Below are 21,665 nucleotides of genomic sequence, written 5' to 3' on the forward strand. Positions count from 1 at the left end.
CATTCCTTAGGAACAAATGGAATAGACACAAAGCCAGTGCTATGGTATGGAGGAATAAAGCTCTAACTACAGCCCAGCCAACCTGTGTTTGATTAGGTGCCTGGGTATCCGAAACAATGAAGGATGGATGTGCCCATACAAAGGGGGGGGGGGTTGTTTGTTGAAGATGTTCCATCGAGGGAAGGTGCGGTCCACAGAAGAGACGAGCTGTTGCGCACCATCAGTAAATGCAGATTTGGGGATATAAGGGTAGGTTCATAATAACCCCCTCCCCCTGGAGCAGTAGAAGCAGTTGCTGGCACCCTTTATCAGGATGCCCTAAAGATGTATACTGGCCCCAGCTCACTCAGAGCAGGTGGATCCAATGATGGATTGTGGGGGCACTTGGACATCTGGAATGAATGAAGCAGGGAGGAGTGAAACAAAATTAAACGGACAACAGCTGATGTTTAATAGCTTGTTGTATAACGGTTGAGTGTTTGTTATGCTTCTAAGTGAGAAAAACACAATCTTGTTATGCTGGTTTGTGTATGTTACACAATTTGTTACATTGCCTTGGTGAAGTGAGTAAGGCAGCAAACTGAAGCAGAGAGAACCAGCCGCATAAATTAAAAGCAAAAGCAAACACAAACTTGTGAAAAGAAATAGATCAATCAATAAGCAAATAAATAAATGGAAGTCTACAACTGCCTAACTACCAACAAAAGAACCCGCTTCATCACAAGCTCACTGTAATCTGTCAAGAAAAAAAAAATCATATTCAATATCAATTCACCAATGAGAGAGCGCTACCACATCAAAAGGTGGTGGTGGGGTTGACTTAAATGGAAAAGAATTCAAAATTTCATGTGTTCTAAAGAACAAAAGCGTCTACAAGAGAATTATACTCATTCAGATGCGCAGTAGTAAGTTATTAGCTGCACACTTAAAGTACAATCTTTGTTAAAATTATTATAGTAACCATTGTGTTACCCTCTACAACTTAAGTGATTACATACTTTTACATACAGCCTACACGAGTAAAAAATTGTCAGCTTGCAGTTCATATCTGATGCATTTGAAAATTAAACTGTTTTTATTGCTGTGAAAAAAAACAGATCTATTACATTGAACTAGGCAAAATGCAAATGTAATACTTTTTAAGACTAATAAAGTCTTCAAAGCAATCAGTAGGTTATACATACACCTAGAACTAATAACAAGTATAGTAATTTTCTGAGTTTTGATGTGGCTTGCCAATGTACCAGTGCTGGCTTAAATAAATCAAGACTTATCTGATCCCTGACTGCATGTTTCTACTTCCATATAAACCCATGAAGTTCAAAAGTAATTCAGATATTATCTACAAAACAATGACACAAACACAACATTGCTTTCTACATGTGTACAGACTAATGAGATTAGAACCCCTATCTTAATAAGTACACTAGCTAGAGAATTCAGTACTTAATGCAAGTGCCATGGCACAAGTCAAAAATTCTAATCGTAACCAAGTGTGTCTCAACTATTTGCTGTTTAAATCTTGTTATATACAGCGAAAGGAAATGTTTGAGGTTTACAATGTCTTGAACCCATGTCTCTTGGTACATTACTGCCCATATAATAACTATTTTGTTACCAAGGATCAAGTAGCTGACAGCCTTAGATAACTGTGTTAAAGTTGTGTGTTTCTCTTTCGAGGTTTAAACAGTATTCAACTTTAGCATTTTATCATGGAGGTCAAATGTTATCATTAGATTTAGACAAAAACTTGTCAAAGGCAACTGTTTTTTTTTTGTACATCATGAAATAAAGTGAAAAGGTCCGGTTATTTAAAGTAGGATAAGAGTCGTACGGTTAGAGCATCAAGTAAAGAATGATCAGATCCTTGGCTTCGGTCACAGGTATAACTGGAAACATCATTCACCTGTATCATTATTTACATTAATAACATTACACAGATAATTGTCTTAATGACACACATGTCCAAAAATGAAAAGAATGTACTTCTTATATAGGATTTGTGCAGGACTGAGTGCTCTCTCTGATTTACTGGTTAACAAAAAGAAGGATTTTTTTTTATCTTTCATGAAATACTCAACAGGCTGGATAGATTTGCGTTGAAAATGACAAAGACTTAAACTTCTCAGGTGAAGAGCTTTAAGCATTGTCTAAAAATCCTTACACTTCAATGCAGCATCCATGTTTGAAAGACCCTTGTTATTGTACTGTCTAACATTTTATATGTACCACTGCCACCGTTACGGCCAGGAACTGTGATTCAAAAATGTATTACACTTACGCTATTAACTTGGTTTAAAGAACTGTAAACACCAATCTAAGACGTTGACCAGCTTTTTTTTTAATAAAGGATAGATCAGCAAGTAGTTATGTCTGACAGCACTACAGCTCAGGAATTAGATCACAGCAGCAGTGAAACATGAAATGCTGTAAATACAAATTCCATCACTGCTACAGTGTATTGTGTGACTCAGGATAGGTCATCATCCTTTTACGGATCCCATTATTCAGCCATGCTGCCAACTAGAAATGTGGGTACCTGACAGGAGGCAGGAGCCCACTGAGAATGAAGTGAAGCATCTCAGCTGGGTTACTGTAGATAAACAGATCCATATTTAAAAATCAATCAAGAAATACAAAGCATATCATCATATAATGAGCTCCAGTTTGGCACTCAGCCAATCAATTCAGCATATCTGCAGGCAGTGTCTCATGGCAAAGCATACCAATTCAAAACAAAGGAAGCTTCGTTTCACAGCCTCCGTGCATGATCTTTCTACAGTCTCCACATCTATTTCAGATCCGGAGGAGTTAAAAACTTCTCTCTTTAAAGATGCTTGTTAGTTCTGATTTAACAAAATTCTGCTGGGACTCGCTCATCCAACTCCCTTCGCATATGTTAGCTGGCCAAAGCACTTGGATGAAACTGCAGCACAGTTTCTACACATTATAGCTGATCATCTTAGAAAAGCAGTACGAATTCACAGGACACTAAAAACCACTACATGCAGCAGTCAATAGGTTTATTTTCTTTTTCTGGGTCTGCGATTCAGATATCACTGAACAATGAGTGCGTACTGGAAATCATTCACAGAAGCACATTTTCCTCATTATATGGGGCAGCAATTCATGGACGGCAACTCACATCGTCTAATCCAAATGTCAATATCATCAATTTTTGTCAATACACTGCTATACATGGTTACTGTATTTTTATCCTCATTGAGAGAGAGAGAATGGTGCACCTAAATTAATTTAAGAGTTGATGAAAACTTGAAAGGCATGACAGCTGAAACACCATGAAACTGGTACTGTCACTTTTGTCTACAAAGTGCAACGTGTTCTGATGTTACTACCTGCACAGAGCAATCTATCACACCTGTCCTTATTCACTCACCCTGTCTCAAATCATCTTGCCAAGTTCTGCAGACAGGTAATCTACGGAGCACACAACCCTCCATTTTTTTCTTAATATTTAATGTATTTTATAGCTTAATGTCGTATTTGCTTACATATGTTGAAATAGTTTTTGAACACCACTTTTCATTTGTTCTTCCAACTTTACTTACTTTGATTTAAGTAGTTATAATCTAATGCTGTTACTTTGTCTTTGCCTCAGGGGAAGCAGCTAAAAACTGTCCTGCTACCACATTACAATTAATCCAGTTAACAATATAACCATAAATGCTTATGTTTTATATATATAATACACACACACACACACACACACACACACACACACACACACACACACACACACACACACGTGCATGTGTTTTAACTGTTCAATGCAAAGATCACACTGTTAGTGATGGCAACTGCTGGGATTCAACCAGCAAAACGCTCTGCAGTTTGCAGAAGGATTTGACAAAAACAAAAAACAGTTGCAAGCCACAGCAGGTACCCACAGTTCAAGGAAGCTCTCATTTATCAGTTTAATACATAGGTTTTCCATATATAAAAAGTTAATTCAAATAACAGAACAACTTATATTCCCCAGTAAGAAACAATCTCTGATACGAAATTTTTTTTTCAAGAAACTTTTTTGAGCGAGTCATATTCCAAGTGGCATTTTGTTAATCTTTAAATAATATTTCTGAAAACTTTTTTTTAAGCCCATGATGCTGTTTATTCTTAATTCAGGGGCTGTGGCCAGTTTTGTGAAAACGTGAGATTAAACCTTAAAGTATTCCTTACATTTTGGATTGAAATAGAAATAGTTTGACTTTTTTTGGGACTGCTTTTTTTTCAGTGTGCTATATTAATGAGTTAGCAATACTGGTAACATATTTATCCTTATGTTACTAGCAGTTTAATAACAGCATTAAAGAAAGGTCTGTGGCTGTTTTTCCTTCCACCCACCGAGCAGTCAGTAAAATCCTCATTTCATACCCCATGCTGTGCTGTAGTATGGCTCAAAAGTCACAGCTTCATGATCTGGGGTTCAGTTCTGATTTCTAATCACTATCTGTGCGAGTCTCCTCTGGGTATTCTAGTTTTAACCCCCCACCTTCAATAAAAAAATGCTGGTTGATTGGCAGCATTAAATTATTCCCGAATGAGTCAATATATTTTACACACACACACATATATATATATATATATATATATATATATATATATATATATATATATATATATATATACATATATATATATATATATATATACACACATATACACATTTATTGTATTTCGTATTTGCACTTATGGCATAGAACATAGATGATCCAAAGAAAAACAGCTCACTTACCTCCATAACAAGTATAAATACATAAATTCTGGTGCACAGACCAAACATTTTAATGGTATAGAAAGCTACTGTACCCACTACTTCTATCTAGTAGAAGAAAATCTGAATGTGTAATTCTAGAAATATTTCCATTATATACACACAATATTAAAATGTATCTCCATGTCACAACAATCAGTGCAATAGTATAAATAAATTTCAACTATAACTACTTGAGAAGCAAGACTGTACACTGGAATGGTTTAGTTATACATTTTCAAATTCTACAAAGAGCACATTAAATCAAACTACCACTATCACTACAAGTCTATGAAAATTATACCCCTTTAACATTTTTTGCACAGTTCATTAATAACAGGTTAAGCCTAATATACATCTGATTTTCAGTACCAAATAACTGCTGAATATTCTTAAAAGATTACAGCAATATGACAACAGGATTTATTCATCCACACAGGAGTGTATTACTGTTTAACAAGCATTACATTTCAGAATGAGCTGAGAACAAGGTGTCAAGAAAGTTATATGCCCAATAAAACGGAATCGTTAATGGCCAGACAGCTATCCTACATAAAAAAAAAAAATGTTAACAGTTTTATAGTAATTACAGTATGCAACTTTTAGCAGGAAAGGGTTGCTTGTAGCAGAAAGGGAGCATGACATTCTGCACTCATTTACTAGTGACAGCTGTTCCCCTTCTGGGTTCTTAAGTGCCGCACAGGTAGGTGACAACCACCTGAGTGCACCGACAGTACAATAGATCGTATCTTTCAGGGGCATAAGAGACATGACAGAGATAAATGCCATCAGCCATGGAATTCAAAATAATCCCATCTACTATACTTCTCTGCAGTAATAAAACCTTCTTCAGCTGTCACTCGGCAGTAACAAACTCTAGTGAAGAAGCTGTCAAATATTACTGGCAACAGCCTTCAAGTTACTTACAGTACGGATCAGACAGGAAAATACCTTCAAATTCACAGACTTATTTATGGCTGTGGTAAATTAAGTAAGGCATTTGTGGCTTAGAAAGAAAGGCCTCTGAAAACTCTTTCCATTTACTGCAGTTTAATGCAGATTTAGAATCACCTGTGGCTTATTTCTGCACTGTTATTCAGAGGGGAAAAAAACATCTTGCTTGCCCTTCAATAAATAACATATACTGGATACAAAACAGAAAAAAGAAATTAAGAACACTGCAAATTAATGCATGCAAAGAAAACTGCATTGATTTTTGCCCAGATAAGTGCTTAGGCTTCCTACCTGAAGTCCTCTGCGTCTCAAAATGCTAGACTCATCCATGCTAGGATTCGGATTTTCTCTCATTCTTCCTAAGCACTATATCCATGCTGTTCTACCAGAGACTCCGGCACCCTAATTCAGAACCTAGCCGCTGCTAAACACTTACATCACAGCCTATGTGATTGGAGGCTTAAAATCAGCTGACAGGGTCCTACTTATTCACTCCAGCAACTTCAAGAGCTCATGAATGCTTGCAGTACTCGATTACAGAGAACAGCAGCAAGTCAGTTCTAACATCTAACATTTCCTCCAAACTGCATTTTGCTGCTATTAAAAGAGAGGAAATCCTGCTATCCTTGAGCAAACTCAGGGACAATGAAATGTCAACATCCTGTGGTTAATTCTGACTACTTCAGGAGCAGAGTTAATGATTTTTTTTTTTTTTTGCCTTTTTTTTTTTACCACTTAAGCCTAGTTTAGCTATACCAATGAAGTCAAACTGCCCAAGTAAATCAGCAATGACACCTCTTCAAAGAAGGCGGCTGGTTGTGACAGAGGGAAGAAAAAATGGGGCACAGCTGGTCAGTCAAGCAGCAATGCAACGTCTGGCTTTCTGCTTCTCAGTGACAAAAATGTAATGCAACAAGCAGCCTGCCTTTTGACAGAAAAACAGGAATGCTTCGTCTAGAAGCATTTTCCCACTAGTCTTAAAAGCACTTCATCTGCACAACACAATCCTTAGTCTCAATTGGAGTGTAAATGTAGGGATAATGTTAATACTTTTACATTTGGTTTTGTCAGCAGCTTTACAGAGTACAACTACCAGACAATAAAAAATGTATTATGTGGTTAAAACTCATCCTAGATTAGCATTCCAAGTATTACCAAAAAAAAAATGATTACCATCATGTGCAATTTCACAGTCTGTTTCAGCTTCTGTTTTCCTTTGCTTCTGCTCATCTTACTTCAGTGCAATGTGACCACGAGAGGAATATTAAGTACAATGCCTGCCCATCAGCTCCCTACTCTTAATGTGAGAACTGAATTATAACAGTTATCACAAGAAATGTGACAGAGATAGCAATAACAATGTGAAAGGGTCAAGTCTCACTCTCAGAAATGAACTTTTTTATAACATTTTTTTGAGCTGATTCAGTTCATTAACAGATAGAGGAGATGCATATTTCCCCTTTCTTTCAGACTTCAAAAGCATGTCCATGTATAACCATGACCTTTAGGCAAAAACTACTAGATAAACTGTTTTTCAACTGACAATTAGGAGTGACACAGAAGACATGAAACACTGTGCTTCTGCATTTTGAAAAATACAATTAGATATTTTTTCACTGGCATCTGTTATAGCAATTCTTCTCCACAGGTTTAGTTCATCTTGCTATTCAGCCTTTAACAATACACACTTAGATGCGTATTTTTTTTTTTACAGTCATTGTTTTTAACAGATAGGGGAAACTAATACAAGCTAAAATTCATAATGCAATTGTTTCCAAAATATGTATCAGAAATAAAGATTCATTCTACTTTTTTCAAATAAAAAGAGATCACCTATAAATGTATATATTAAAGGTAACAGCATACTACTTGCTGACTTCTATTACTGATCTGATAAGCTGTGTTCACTATATTCTGCATCTGCTTGCACCTGCAAACTGTAACTTATTTACATTTCTAAATAATACAACCATCCCTTACCAAGAAGAGCTTTACTCTCCAAATGTTAAGCAGCAACTGGGCAAGAACACACAATCAACAACTCTCAGCCAGTTAGCACTAATTTTACCTATATACTGACAGGTTTAGCAGTAGTTAGACTATCAAAATTCAGTTTTCATGGGTGATATATTTAGAGAGTAGTAGGTCAATCATTAAATATGAAATTATGAAGCTGATAATAGCCAAAAGGTTAAAGTATAAATGTGGGAATTAGCAGGCCATGTGCGACTGAAAGCAGAATATATTGATTACCATTCATACATCAGGACAGACGGAAAAAATATACATATTTTTGTGCTCTTAGGGCCATTTATGGCACACATTTTAAGCCAATGTGGCTTTGGCAAATAATCTTTCCTCATTTGCCAATAGCTTGCCTGTCCAAACTTGTCTTTCAGACATATCCCAGGAAATACCAGTGTCTTTGTAGTTAACTAACAGACTGTGACCTTTCAAGTCAACAAGGGGGTCAAAAAAGGCGCTTTAACCTAGTCAACTTTTTCCCATTTTGGTGCACAACATTGTAAATAAAACACAGAAAGAACGTCTCATATCCGTATTGCTAAATGCTCAGCACTTTAGGGCACAAAAACTGCAACTGTCATGATCCTACTAGAGTCTGTACCAACTATATTATTCTTTTTAAAAGCAAGATGAGAACAAAGATTTCTCCTTCACCACAAAGCAAAAAAGGTTCAGCAGTCAGCGAGCAAACAGCACAGCTGCCCAGTAATTTTTTTTATTTACTTCTATTCTTTAATCACTAAAATTGATAGCTACTGTATGTAGTCAGTGACTTGTTCTAGTTGGTAAAAATGACATCAAATATTGGGAAAGTACCTAAACTGTTTATACATCTGTCATGACTTCTGCTTTGTTTTTCCCTTTGCCTGGACGACCAAAATTTAGCTTATCAACCCATGGTATAATGAGTCTGTAGCATCACAAAATGGTGACACCTTACAATATTTTCCAGTGATGGCAGCAGATCTTTGTGTGTTGGGGTTTGCCATCTGTTCCTCCAAACATCCAGAAGATGTGCCTAGGTGAATTTTTGATCGTCCAATTTACTTGCAGGTATGCATGCCATATGTGAATGAGTTTAATATGCAGGCTACAATGGGATGGTACTCTGTTTCTTCACTGCACTGGATTAAGAGGGTAATCATGGAATGAATGAACTGCAATGGACATTGGAAATTTCAACAGTTTATTTGGACAACAGATGTGAAATTAATGCAGTTCAGCCAGAAAAGAAGCCCTTCCCTGAACTTAGTTAGCAATAATGTATCTGGAAGATACAAGAGGTAGTCAGAGATGTGGGAGCTGTTTCTTTACCCTGAGAGTGGGAGACTGGCATAATGGTTAAGGTTTACACTGTATAGGCACAAGGTGCAGGGTTTGATTCACACATGGGGTAACTGTCTGGGCTTGGAATGGTTCACAAGGACAATTAGCCCAATACTAATTTGTGTCACTCTTGGACAGGGGCAATAGGTGCTGATTTTAGTGTCAGCTTAAACCAGACACCCTTGGGAACACGGGTTGAACTTGGCTAGGCATTTAAGGGCCCTGGGGCCATTAGCCTAGTAGCCTCCTATGATCCTTACAGAAAAGATTAGGATTTTGTGTTTTCTGCTCATTTCAACATTCAGTTGTTTATGTGCTGAGCTAGATACAGCCCACTTCAATTACTCAGGCATTAATCAACAATCATCTCTCTCCATTTTAATGTCTCTTTTCCAATGTTAACCCAGGTGTAAAATACAAACATGCAGTACTGCAGAGCAGGTACAAATAATTGATGAGGAAGAGAACTGCACAGTTCCAGCACTCTGAAATCCTTCTGAAATTTTTTTTCTTTTACTTCAGACAGAGTATTTAAAAAACACAAGCTTATCTGTAGTACAGCAAACCTCTGGAATTGCAGAGATACGGTAGTTCCCAAACAGGTGTTGGACTGGAAGTTCAGATATTACTGAAAACAAATGCAATTCAAACAGAAATGACTGCGCCTCCAATGTGAGGGGGGGCAACTACGATCACTAGTCCTGCTACTTACACGTACTCAAATCTGGAGCTGTTCTACCACAGAGAAAGGGGAATACTTTGAAAACCTGCAGGATAGTAGCTAGTGTGTACACCTTCATTTGCAGTTCAGAGGATTGTAACCACATCTCTTACTCTCAGAGCAGGAGAACCCCCCCCAGAAAATGAACACGCTGATCTCAGTCTCAACAAAATACCATTAAAAAAAATCATATGCATACCTAAAGATACAAATTAAGTCACAGTTTGTAAAGCTCAAACAATTTCAAATTAAAACAATATAAAATAATCTGCTGTAAATAATTTAAGTCACATAGTCACAAAGCCGAAAGAAGAAGAGCAAGTCACAACAGTATTAATTTATTAACATGCACAACTCATCCAAGAGTCCGGAATATAAACCAGATAGGACAGAGTAACTGCATTTGTTTTTTTTTTTACTCAGTCTCTCACAAACATCTACATCACAGGACAACTTTGTTAAGACCATTTGTCAGTGCTTTCATTTCCTGCAGGACTAGGTTTTATGACTTACTGCCAGATTAATGCCCATCTGCATTATTTTATGCTCTAATGTTTAGTCATCTGAGTGCTAGACCAGGCAATTGTCACAGCATACCATAAACTGTAACATTCCTAGAATAACCAAACAAGTCATCACTGCTAATGATTTTGTCTGTCTGTCTGTACAATAGTTAAAGCAGGAATCCTAGGTGAAAGTAATCTCACTGACGGGAAAGAAAAGGCACTACATGCTGGCATTATAATCATTTTAACAGACTTTATGTACAGACATTAGCGTTTTTCAGAATGGTATGAATCATCATACATAGATGTTGCCCATTCAGGCATTTTTCCCACTGTACATTGCCATTTAATTGGTGATGGAAAGTGATCTTTAAGTACAAAATTAACATATGCATGTGGTGGCTTGGATGCCAAGATTAAACCTACATTTCACATTATCCTTCTCCCGTTAAGTAGTAATAATGAGGGCGTGTCACAATACACAGGCCAGCTGACACCCTGTGCTAGTCACCCTGAAAGTACTGTCACCTGCAGCTACTCAGATGGGAGGACAGCTACAAAAACAAGCTATTCCACCCACCCCAATGACAAGAGGAAAATTCTAAGGTATAACCTTCACCCCCTAAAGGATGACAGCTGCTGATAGCATCTTCAGATTCCTGAACTTGGGCTAACACCTGCAGTTGAAATAAATGTGTCTCAGTGACTTTCATTTCTTAAGTCTTATCATATCACTAGCTTATTTTCATGCCAAGGTTGCTATGTCAGAAGGCATCATTTATGATGTTCTGCCTAAATCAGTTCAGGTTGGTTCAGTGCTAGTGACACCAGCATAGAGTGCTGGAGATGTTGGGTTTCGGTCAAAAGCAAAACCTAATATTTTCCTTTCACTTCTGTGATTCTAACAATGCCTAATCAGGGTTTTTGTGTGTTTTTTTGTAATTTGGTGTATATTCACCCCGGAATGGTCATTATTTGCAAAAATCAATACACACAAAAAGGAAATGGTCTTCTTTGTGTACGTTAGTGAAGTCATCTATAGAACTAACAATGTTATTTCACATTACTTAAAAAAAGATTAAATCTTCATGGAAAGCCTGATAAGATATGAATACAAATCCAATTTTACAAACAACTTTACTTGATAAGATGCAACATTATTAACACATTATTAGTGGAGTAATTATTCTGTGTAAGCTACCCCCTAGAGAAATGTAACACTGCTATCAAAGAAAGGACACCAGGGACGATAAGACTGAAGGGGAGCCTTGGGACATTACCAACGTCTGAGATTAGGATTATACAATCACATCTCAAAAATCTAGTATGAAAAAACATATTGATTTTCTGTCAAAATTTATCATGTTGAAGAGCGATCCGCATGCATTTTGAAGTAAGAGAACATGCTGGGGGCAACAAATGCGAGGAAAAAACTAGATATACTGCAGAAAGAAAAACAAAGATAGCTGGGCCATTAACAGTAAAATAGAAACTTTCTCTATCACTGTAAGGCCACATATTTTATGCATTTGATATACACAGACAAAGACTTTACTGAATAGTTTCATGATGTAGTACAATAACCCTTTACTTCCAAAGGTCACTAGCTTGTACCTCAAGATAATTACGTGAGGATACAGTCCAAAGTTCTGTGTATGAAATTCTATGCTAGAAGGACAATGGCAGTTTACTTTCTGTAACAGTGGGATGACTTTTTGTTACAAGTACATTGACTGCCTGGTACAATAGCAAAGAAGCTTTGTCATAATGTTGACTTCCATCACTCCCTGCCTCTCTCTCTGTTTTTGTGCACCTTCACAGCAATGCATTTAACACTCGTCTGTCAAGTGTGACAGCTTACTACAGCTCCTGATGCCCACACTTGTGTATATCCACTTCCTTCATAGCTGAGCAAATCAAGGGCAAAGTTTAATTTAAATGGACACATGACCAAAATCAAGGGCAAAGCCAGTACAATCTGCAAAGCAACCTTACAGACAAAAAGACAACATTACAATCAATCCCCTGCAGGAAACTAAACTGTAATGTGAAAATCTGTCAGTATAAAGTGCTTGACGTCCTTCCTCTTTAGCAACAGAGCTGATGAACACACCAAGTATCACAGAAAGTAGAATTTAGAACATTAAACAGGCAGTGGAAAGCACAAAAAGTTACTACCATTCATAAACTACACAACAACTCATCTCGTCTGTTAAAGTTCCATGCTAAATATCTGCACAGCTGCCTACTTAACATCCTGTCTCTGTATTGAAAAATCTGTATCCCCCACTTCCAGCAATCACACTTGGTATTTATTTGTTTGTTTATACACTTGTTAATTGTGTCAGACCAATGAGCCACAAGTACTTTTTTTTCAAAAGCAATCCAGGAGTGCATTCCTGATGGTGATAGCAAAGTCACAGCCAGGACTAAAGCAGGGAGTTCATTCCCTCCTGTGCTATGCTGCCAGATAATTTTATTTATTTATTTTACATTTGTTGACTGGGTTTGTCCGACTGAGATGACAGCCCTTTTTCAGCAGAGGGCCCCGAGAGAAAAGCTCCACTTTACATAATATAATAGTAGAAAAAGGTAGTACATCAAAATTGAAAAGGTAATACATCAATAATTTGGAGAAAAGCTCCATGTAGCAAGATATTAGTAGCGTTCAAATTAGACATTGAGTACAGACCGGTACAAATGAATTTACAGTTACTGACAGTATTAAGTACAGACAGGTTAAGTTACAGACTAGACAGATTCAAGTTTACTAGGGTTCACATACAGCAAACTAATTATAAGACTTTGGTTCACAGATGGGGTTTCAGAGAAAACGCAGTGTGTAGTTAGGAAGTACTGAATGAAGGAGGTACAGTACAGAGATAGTTAAATGGGGTGCTAAGAGAGTGGAAGTGTGTTTAGACTGAGAAAGGAAAAGTGAGATTTTGTAGTTAGGGCAGAAGTTGTATATAGGTTTAAAATAGGCAAGTGTGCTGCAACAGGAGAAATGGGAAGGAGAAAAAAAAAAGTAAGGAAGACTGAGTACTTGAGAATATGTTAAGGAGGCTATGTACAACTGCAGGACCATAGATTATTCCATCTATCTCACCCCCTTACCCTGAAGAATTATTTATTCACATCCCCCTCTCAACCTGTTCCCACGTTTACTTCTACAACTGATTTCTCTTCTCTGTGATTTTTGTCACAATTTTTTACTTGCGTTTTCATACACAGAAAACATTCTATATGCATACAGCAATATAACTTATGTTATAGTCAGTGTATGCCTTTTTTAAAATCACAATCATTACACACTCCATGCACATATAGTAAGAGCAGATGCTTCTTGCTACTGCTATAGCAGCTTTGGAAATCCATGTGCTTGTAAATAACCAACACACATCTAGCACTAAAATACAAAACTATACAGATCACAAATGTTTTTGTCCATCTTAAACACCCATATGTTAATTACTTAAACCCTGCGGGAATTCAGTAGGTCATAGGTATGTAATACACTAATGACCACAAGGGTCTTTATAAGCCTGGCTGTGCAACCCAACCCGATTTAATTATTTTATCTGGCATTTGTTTACCGGGAAAGTCTGACTGAGCATGAATCCCATTTCAGTGGAGGCCTGGGGAGAAAAGCTCCAACATACATAGTTCAATTAATAAGCTATATAATACAATCACAAAGTGCAGTAACAAATAGTAGATTCGACATACAGGATAAATAGTCAGATCAGAAAAATCATAGGATATTGAACACTTAGCAAAGTAAAAAATAGTGAAAACCAATGGCAAAGATGTTAAGCATTTTAAATATGGGAAAAAGACCAAGAGAAAAACAGATTTTGCAGTTGGGGGAGATTAGGAAATGGAGTTAAAGTAGGGAGCTATCGAAGAAATAAATGGTGCTTTGGCTAACAGGAGAAGGGAGCAAAGGAAGAGCAAGGGAAAATGAAGGGCGAGGGAAGAGAGGGGGGAGACAGGAAGGGAAGAAAGGAGTAACGGGTAGTGTCAGTCTGGTGTAAGACCTGTACAGAGACAGGAGTTAAGGAGAGATCTCTTTACAGATTGTTTGAATATGTGACTAATATCTGTAGGAATACTGTTAGAGACCTTGGCTACTGAGAAGGAATATAAGCAGTGACCGATAGATTTTTTTGGTTTATGGATTTCAAGGAGATGTTTCTCAGATGAGCGAAGAGGGGGATTAATGAGGTAATGGTTAAGAATGGTGCTAGTTGCTGGGTAGGATGAGCATTTGTATATCATTTTATGAGCAAGGAGGAGTTGGGGGAACTTGAGTTAGTGAGGTAACTCAAGCCAGTTTAAGTATCCGAGGCCGGAGCAGTGGTGGGACTTGTATGACTGAGTGGCTGTAAATCTAGCTACTTTGTTAAAGCAAAGTTCAAGTTTTGATCTTAGGAAGATCTGAATGCTGGTGAAAATGGGTGAGGCATATAGTAGTGAAGGAAGGAGGTATGTATTGGTTAAATTAACTCTTGAGGAGTTAGGAAGGAATCTTTATCTACAGAGCATGCTATGTTTTTGGAGTGTTTTTATGCACTTTTGAATATGAAGATCAAATTTCAGTTGATCATCTATTATGACACCAAGTAACTTTGGGTGAGGTACAACTTCATTTTCAGCATTGCTCAAACAGGATATTTTGAATGTCTCTTTTATGAGTGTTTGAAATTTGGGGAGAAATAAGAGCAGTTTTGTTTTATTTGGATTTAGGAAAAGCTGATTGTCACTGAGCCAGTTTTCAATAGAGTTAAAAGCCTGTTGAGTGATAGATTGTAACTGGGATGGACTATTAGATGAGCAAATGACAGTGGAGTCATATCATATTGTATACGTGCAGCTTGTTGGGAGGATGTATGTAGATTATTTATAAATATGTTAAAAAAGAGAGGGACAAGGACGGAGCCTTGTGGGACACCTATATTAATTGGGAAAAAAGATGAGTAAAGTAGAGACCCATTTTAACTGAATGTAACCAGTTACATGGGTAGCTAGAGAACCAAGTGACTGTTGCACTAGAAAGCCTAAAGCAGGCATTTTTGAGAGTAGACTGGTATGTGAGAGTATAGCGAAATCTTTAGGACTAAAAAAGAGGGACTAAACTCAATTGCTGTTATCGCTGGCTCTAATGACTTGGTCCAAAAAGGCAACAAGGGCAGTTATGCTATGATGTGGGCGAAAGCCGTGTTGGGTAGAGGGTAATAGATTTCTTCCTGGAGAAAGTAATTTAAAAGCGGTTTATGAATAAATTTGTCTATGATCTTAGAAAGAGGAGACAAGATTGCAATTGGTCTGAAGTTGGTTATTTCAGTGGAATTTCTCCCTTTATAAAGAGGAATGATGTAATTTTTTTTCCCAGAGAGATGGGACATATGACTCATGAATGGATCAACTGATCAGGATAGATTATAGATAATAAATTGTCTCTCTATGTATCATAGACTTTTATTAGGAGGGGGTATGTTAGCTAGGAAGTTTTTAACGTTTATGGGGGTATGTTAGTTTGGCATTATTGCTTCCCTCTGGCTACCAGAAACATGAGGGCCAGACCCAAGGTGAATTTCCCATTTCCCATCCATTGGTTAAGGTTATACTTAAATAGGGTTAGGGATGGACTTTGCTTCACATGGATGGGGAGCATGTTCCAGAGAATGGGTATCTTGTAAAACACACATCTGTCTCAACAACATGTCCAATTTAGGTCACAAGCAAAATTTGAATCCTTGGATCTAGTCATTCTCATGCTGTTCATTTTGCAGAAGTGCGAAAGGTCTATCAGAGCTGGATCTGAGAATCATAGACATAGATTGCATCTCAGTAACATGTAGGAGACCAAGTCTAGAGATAGGACTTTAAGGCAATTCGTATACGACAATGTGTTTATACCTTGAATTCTTCTGGTAGGAAACCTTTGTGCGAGTTTCAATGGTTGCATATGTCTGGCCAGGTACATGCCGAAGGGGGAATTATGCTCGATGATGGGTCTGATAAGGGCCAAATAAAGTGGCACTATGACTTTCTTGGACCAGGATGTTATGTTGTTACTTATAAGTTGGACAACACAGAATGATTTTCCTACTACCTTGGCCATATGTTGGTCGAAGGCCAGTTTACTGTCTACATATGTTACCAGACCCCTGGCTACTGGGTCAGGTCTTATAGATTTCTTATTAATGAAGTAATTAGCAAAGGTGGCAATTTTCCCAAAAAAGCACTATAATGCATTTCTTGACACTGCGTTTTAATCCGTGACTTTGACACCTCATTAGACCCTCTTGTAAGATGTTCATGTCATGGGGGGATTCTATATTATACAATTCCTCCCCTAAAACGTCGCCCGGACTTTTTCCGTTAGTATAAAACACTGTCTCGCTATGTTAAAAGAGTTTAACATAGCGACACAGGTTTAAAAAAAGCAACGGAGATCTTCTTTGCTTTTTTTAAAGCTGTCTCGCTATGTTAAACTCCTTTAACATAGTGACACAGTGTGTAAAAAGCAACAGAGATCTTGCGATCTCCGTTGCTTTTTTTTTTTAAAGCTGTCTCGCTATATTAAATGGGTTTAACATAGCAAGACAGCTTTAAAATAAGCAACGGAGATATCCATTGCTTATTTTAAAGCTGTCTCGCTATGTTAAACCCATTTAACATAGCGAGACAGTTTTTAAAAAAAAAAGCAATGGAGATCGCAAGATCTCCGTTGCTTTTTACTGTTTTGCTATGTTAAATGGGTTTAACATAGCGAGACAGCTTTACAATGAGCAACGGAGATCTCCGTTGCTTATTTTAAAGCGGTCTCGCTATGTTAAACCCATTTAACATAGCGAAACAGTAAAAAAAAGCAACGGAGATCTTGCGTTCTCCGTTGCTTTTGCCCAGTGCCCACAGCTCTGATGTACTGTGTAGGCATGCGCAGTACATCAGAACTGCCGCAGAATACCAGACAGCTGCGGAAGGGCAGTAAAGAGGCATTATACAATAGCATTATTTAAGAAAAGTAATTATTTCTTTTCTTAAATAATGTCATTGTATAATAGCAATAACCCACTTCTGGGTGTGGGTAATGCTGGATTTACCCACAGTTGGCTTTGTTTGCCACGCCAACCGTGGGTAAATCCAGCATTACCCACACCCAGGAGTGGGTTATTGCTATAATAGCTACCAATTTGCGGTAATCTGCAAACTTGGTCAGCCATAGGCTGTAGATGCCAAATAGAAGTGGTCATAGTATGAGCCCTGAGGTACACCTCTGTTGACCAGTCTCTTAGTGGAGGTGGGTGGTATCACCAATCCTGACTTCCAGGGTTCTGTTTGTGAGGCAACTGGCAATCCAGTGAGACATGTAGGGGTTACTACTACTTCAGTGAGTTTGTCAACTATATCCAAGTGGGAGTATGTTATTGAACACCTTACCCAGGTCCAGGTAGATTGTATACACCATTTTCTTCTCATCCATTGCCTTAGTGACCAGAGCAGAATGTGAAATTTACACTGTTTTGCAATGTAATGAGATCTCAGAGTTGGTATATTTAATTAGCAGGGGGTGTGGGGGTGCAGGGTGGCTTGCTCCCCTACAAAAATTAAAAGAAATAGAATTTTATTTTTTATTTTATTTTTTTCTAACGTTCAAAGTTCAAAAACTTCGATCATACAGTCTTGGCCATATGAATTTTGAGGTTTTGGAACTTCTATAATCTAACATAGATCCGTAATGACTATTATTGAATAGCATTTAAGGTTTAAGTTTTAAAATTGATGAAGAAAGGGTAAAGGTTCATGGATCTAATAAAATTTTAAAGTTACAGTATTCCGTGGAGAAACACTTGCATGGTTGTTAAAGGCAAAGATTTACTCAAACAACTATGTGGTGTGGAATGTCTCACTATAGCAACCTACATACACAGCATGCATACCAGAACATTTTCAAGAACATCAGATAAACAAATGAAAATATTTTGTAAACAATAAAAACTATTAAAACTATACAAATAGCAATGCTATCAGTAAGAAGCATTCTTTACTGTGATAATATTCAGTGCTTCCATGGTCTTTTCCATAAATACTGTACTAGATTAATAATGAACACAAACCCAAAATTACATTTCTAAACATTCATAAATGTTTATATCTTGAAAAACTGTACAACCCAGACATATATTAGAATATTTTTGTTAACTTGACATAAGCTTTTGCATGACAACAAATTCCTCTAGAAGCACGTTTATTGAGATATTTATAGAAATAGGAAAACAAATGTTTAATTGTATAATTATCAGTGCAAATACTAGATATCTCCCAGGATGTGAAACGAAGTGCAAATATCAAAGACTGTTTTCTTCAACATCTACGGTTTCACCTAATATCATGCAACAGTATGCAAGTCAGTTGGTTTTTGAAGTATTCAGTATGTATGGAAATATTTATTTTCATAATTACTAAGAAACTACAATATTTCCAGTATAGTGTGATATAAACCAGTATTCAACAGCGAATCATCCAATCTCACACATTAATGTTTCAGACCATACACCTCAATAAAATATAGGTCTCTCACTCATGAAAATAACAAATATGAAAATATAAATAAGTGGTAAACAAATGCCAGAAAAACAGAGATACATAGTTATCTCTCTCCATTTTGCCCCTACCAGTTGCAACACACTGAACAACAAAAGTTTTTTTTTTTAATCCCTCACCGACTTCAAGCCCAGAGGTCTGTCCCTTGCAAACCACCTTTTTGTGCCTTCTAAAGGTGACAAGACTTCTCCATCACAGCAAAAGCAGTCACAGTACAGGGTAGGAATACTGTACATTTCTTATACCTGGAATGTACAATCCTCTGTACACTTCAGAAATGGGCTACATAGGGGGCGTGGCCAAGGATGAACACAGGATAGCAGCAGATTTCTTCAGCTCCACCAACATAACTACATTAACAGGAAATGATTACTTCAAAATTCAACTAATGGAATAATTTTCTTTCTAATAACGTTTGGAATATCAGTATCTTGAATAATATCTAAAAAAGAAAGAAAATTTAACTAACTTTCCTGTCAGAAATCTTTTTGGAAATTTCTCTCTCATCACTTCTGTTCAGAATGAGTTCCAGCAAAAATAACAGCCAGGATTCCAGCATTAAGAAAGAGCTTCAAACTTTACTATCAACTATTCAGCAACAACTAAAATGGACAGACTGGATATTATAATTGATAACTTTATAGATAAAACCACAAAACAAATGGATGTGCTACACCAAGATCTACAACTTCAGAAAGCTCAGATTACAGGTATAGAAGAGACACTTAATGATATGGACAACAGAATTAAGGAAGAAGAAATAAACATTGAATTCTTATTGAAACAAAACACACACCTTCAATCCAAACTAGATGACTTGGAAAACAGATCCAGACGCAATAATATAAGGATTTTTGGACTGCCAGAAAATATAGAAGGTAATAACATTACATCTTTTTTAAATACTTGGCTTCCCAAAACTTTAGATCTGTCAGAGGCATTTTCTTTTGGTATTGAAAGAGCCCATAGGTCTTTATCTAATTCTAATACAAATAAAAAGTATCCTAGATCAGTTATTGTAAGATTTTTATCATCTTATGACAAGGAGATGGTATTAAAATCTGCATGGGCTAAAGCACCTATAAAAATTAATGAAGCAACTGTGCGTTTTGACAATGACTATTCTTCTTTGGTAATATCAAAAAGAAAGGTATTTTTACCATTAATAAGAGAGCTTAAGAAAGCACAGCTCAAAACTCATCTTATATTTCCTTCCAAGCTAAAAATCTTTTTACCTGACGGCCCTAGAATTTTTGAAGACTTGGACTCTGCTTTGCTGCATATTAAAAAAAATAAAATATTAGATAAAATAGAGGATATGGAATGGGCAAGTCCTTCGTTGAAGAGAATGGCAACAGGAACTTCTTGGAAGACATCAGAGAAACAAAAAAGACTAAAAAACAAATGACATGTTTTATATTTCTTTGAACTCTTTAATTACAGTTACTACATTTACAAGAAAACCACAAATATCTTAATGATTTGTTCAAAGTTATTTCAATGTGCAAGAACTGAATTTTGTTTTATAAATAATCAAACTTCCTGAGGAACAAATAACCTGATATGAATCAACTTGTTTCTCTTTTGTGACAAAGAGACCTAAGGTTAGTAATTTGATACATCTCCTTTTTTTTTCTTGTTTTAAATAATGGCGTTCTCTTTAAAATAAACATTTAGAGAAGGGTGGGGGAGGGCAGGGAGAGGGGAAGGATGAAAAGAAGGAAATAAGGGGAAAAATAATCTATTATCTCTTTATAATTATTTATGCTGTTTAAATATTACTGCTATATATTATACCATGACTAAATTGCTTAAATATATGATATCAAATAATATGTCATGATATAACTGCAGTTGACTAGAACTAAAGCAGTTGAAAGTAATTTGTCTCAGGTTTTACTTTATTAAAACAAACAGCAAGTAAATATCTTTGTAGGTACTTTTTTTTTCTCTGTCTCTCTTACTTATAAGGTAATAAGGTTCTGATAATACTGATATGTGTATGTAACAAACTCTGAATGAGAAAATGAAATGGGGCATATAAAAATAAGTTATGTTTATGTTAAACAATTGAAGGCTTGGTTTCACTGCCATAGAGACTGCAATGACTTGTGAAGTGCTTCGAGAAGGTTTTACACTGCATAAATCCATTTGTACTATAAAATGAATGTCTGTCACTTATTTTATTAAAATTCCTGCCAGAATGTTATGGGAGACAATTTGGGTGTGGGTATCCTCGTGAATAGTGTCCTCGAGTCGTTTTGAAAGCTTCAACATCCAGAAAACACGCAGAGAAGCTGAAAGCAGCCATTTTGAACTTTGACCCCTGATTTCACACAGACTCATCGCAAATTCAAGAAGTAAACTGTTTCAGGAAGTAGAACTGCTGTAAATGCGGTATTGTGATGAAAAACGAACTTTATGACAACAAAATGTGAGTTTTTCTTTATAATAATTTACTTATTTAAAGATGTAACTTATAAAATATAAAAGTTATAATGATTTTATATGACTTAATATGCCATAGTAAACAAATGAGATAATTTAGAAGGCATAGAAGGTAAAACTCATGCACATATGTTTTTGAAAGCTTATATGACTACTGCACTTTAATGCATATAGATGCTTATGATTTAAAGATATGTAATGTTATAATGCATTTGCCTTGACTAAAAGACAAGTATGTGCATTGTTATGATTATACTTCAGAAGATAATGTCATGTGATACATTTTAAAGCTGCAGTGCAG

Source organism: Protopterus annectens, chromosome 2.part2, assembly GCF_019279795.1.
Source record: "Protopterus annectens isolate FY-2018-M chromosome 2.part2, PAN1.0, whole genome shotgun sequence".
Classification (NCBI taxonomy): domain Eukaryota; kingdom Metazoa; phylum Chordata; order Ceratodontiformes; family Protopteridae; genus Protopterus; species Protopterus annectens.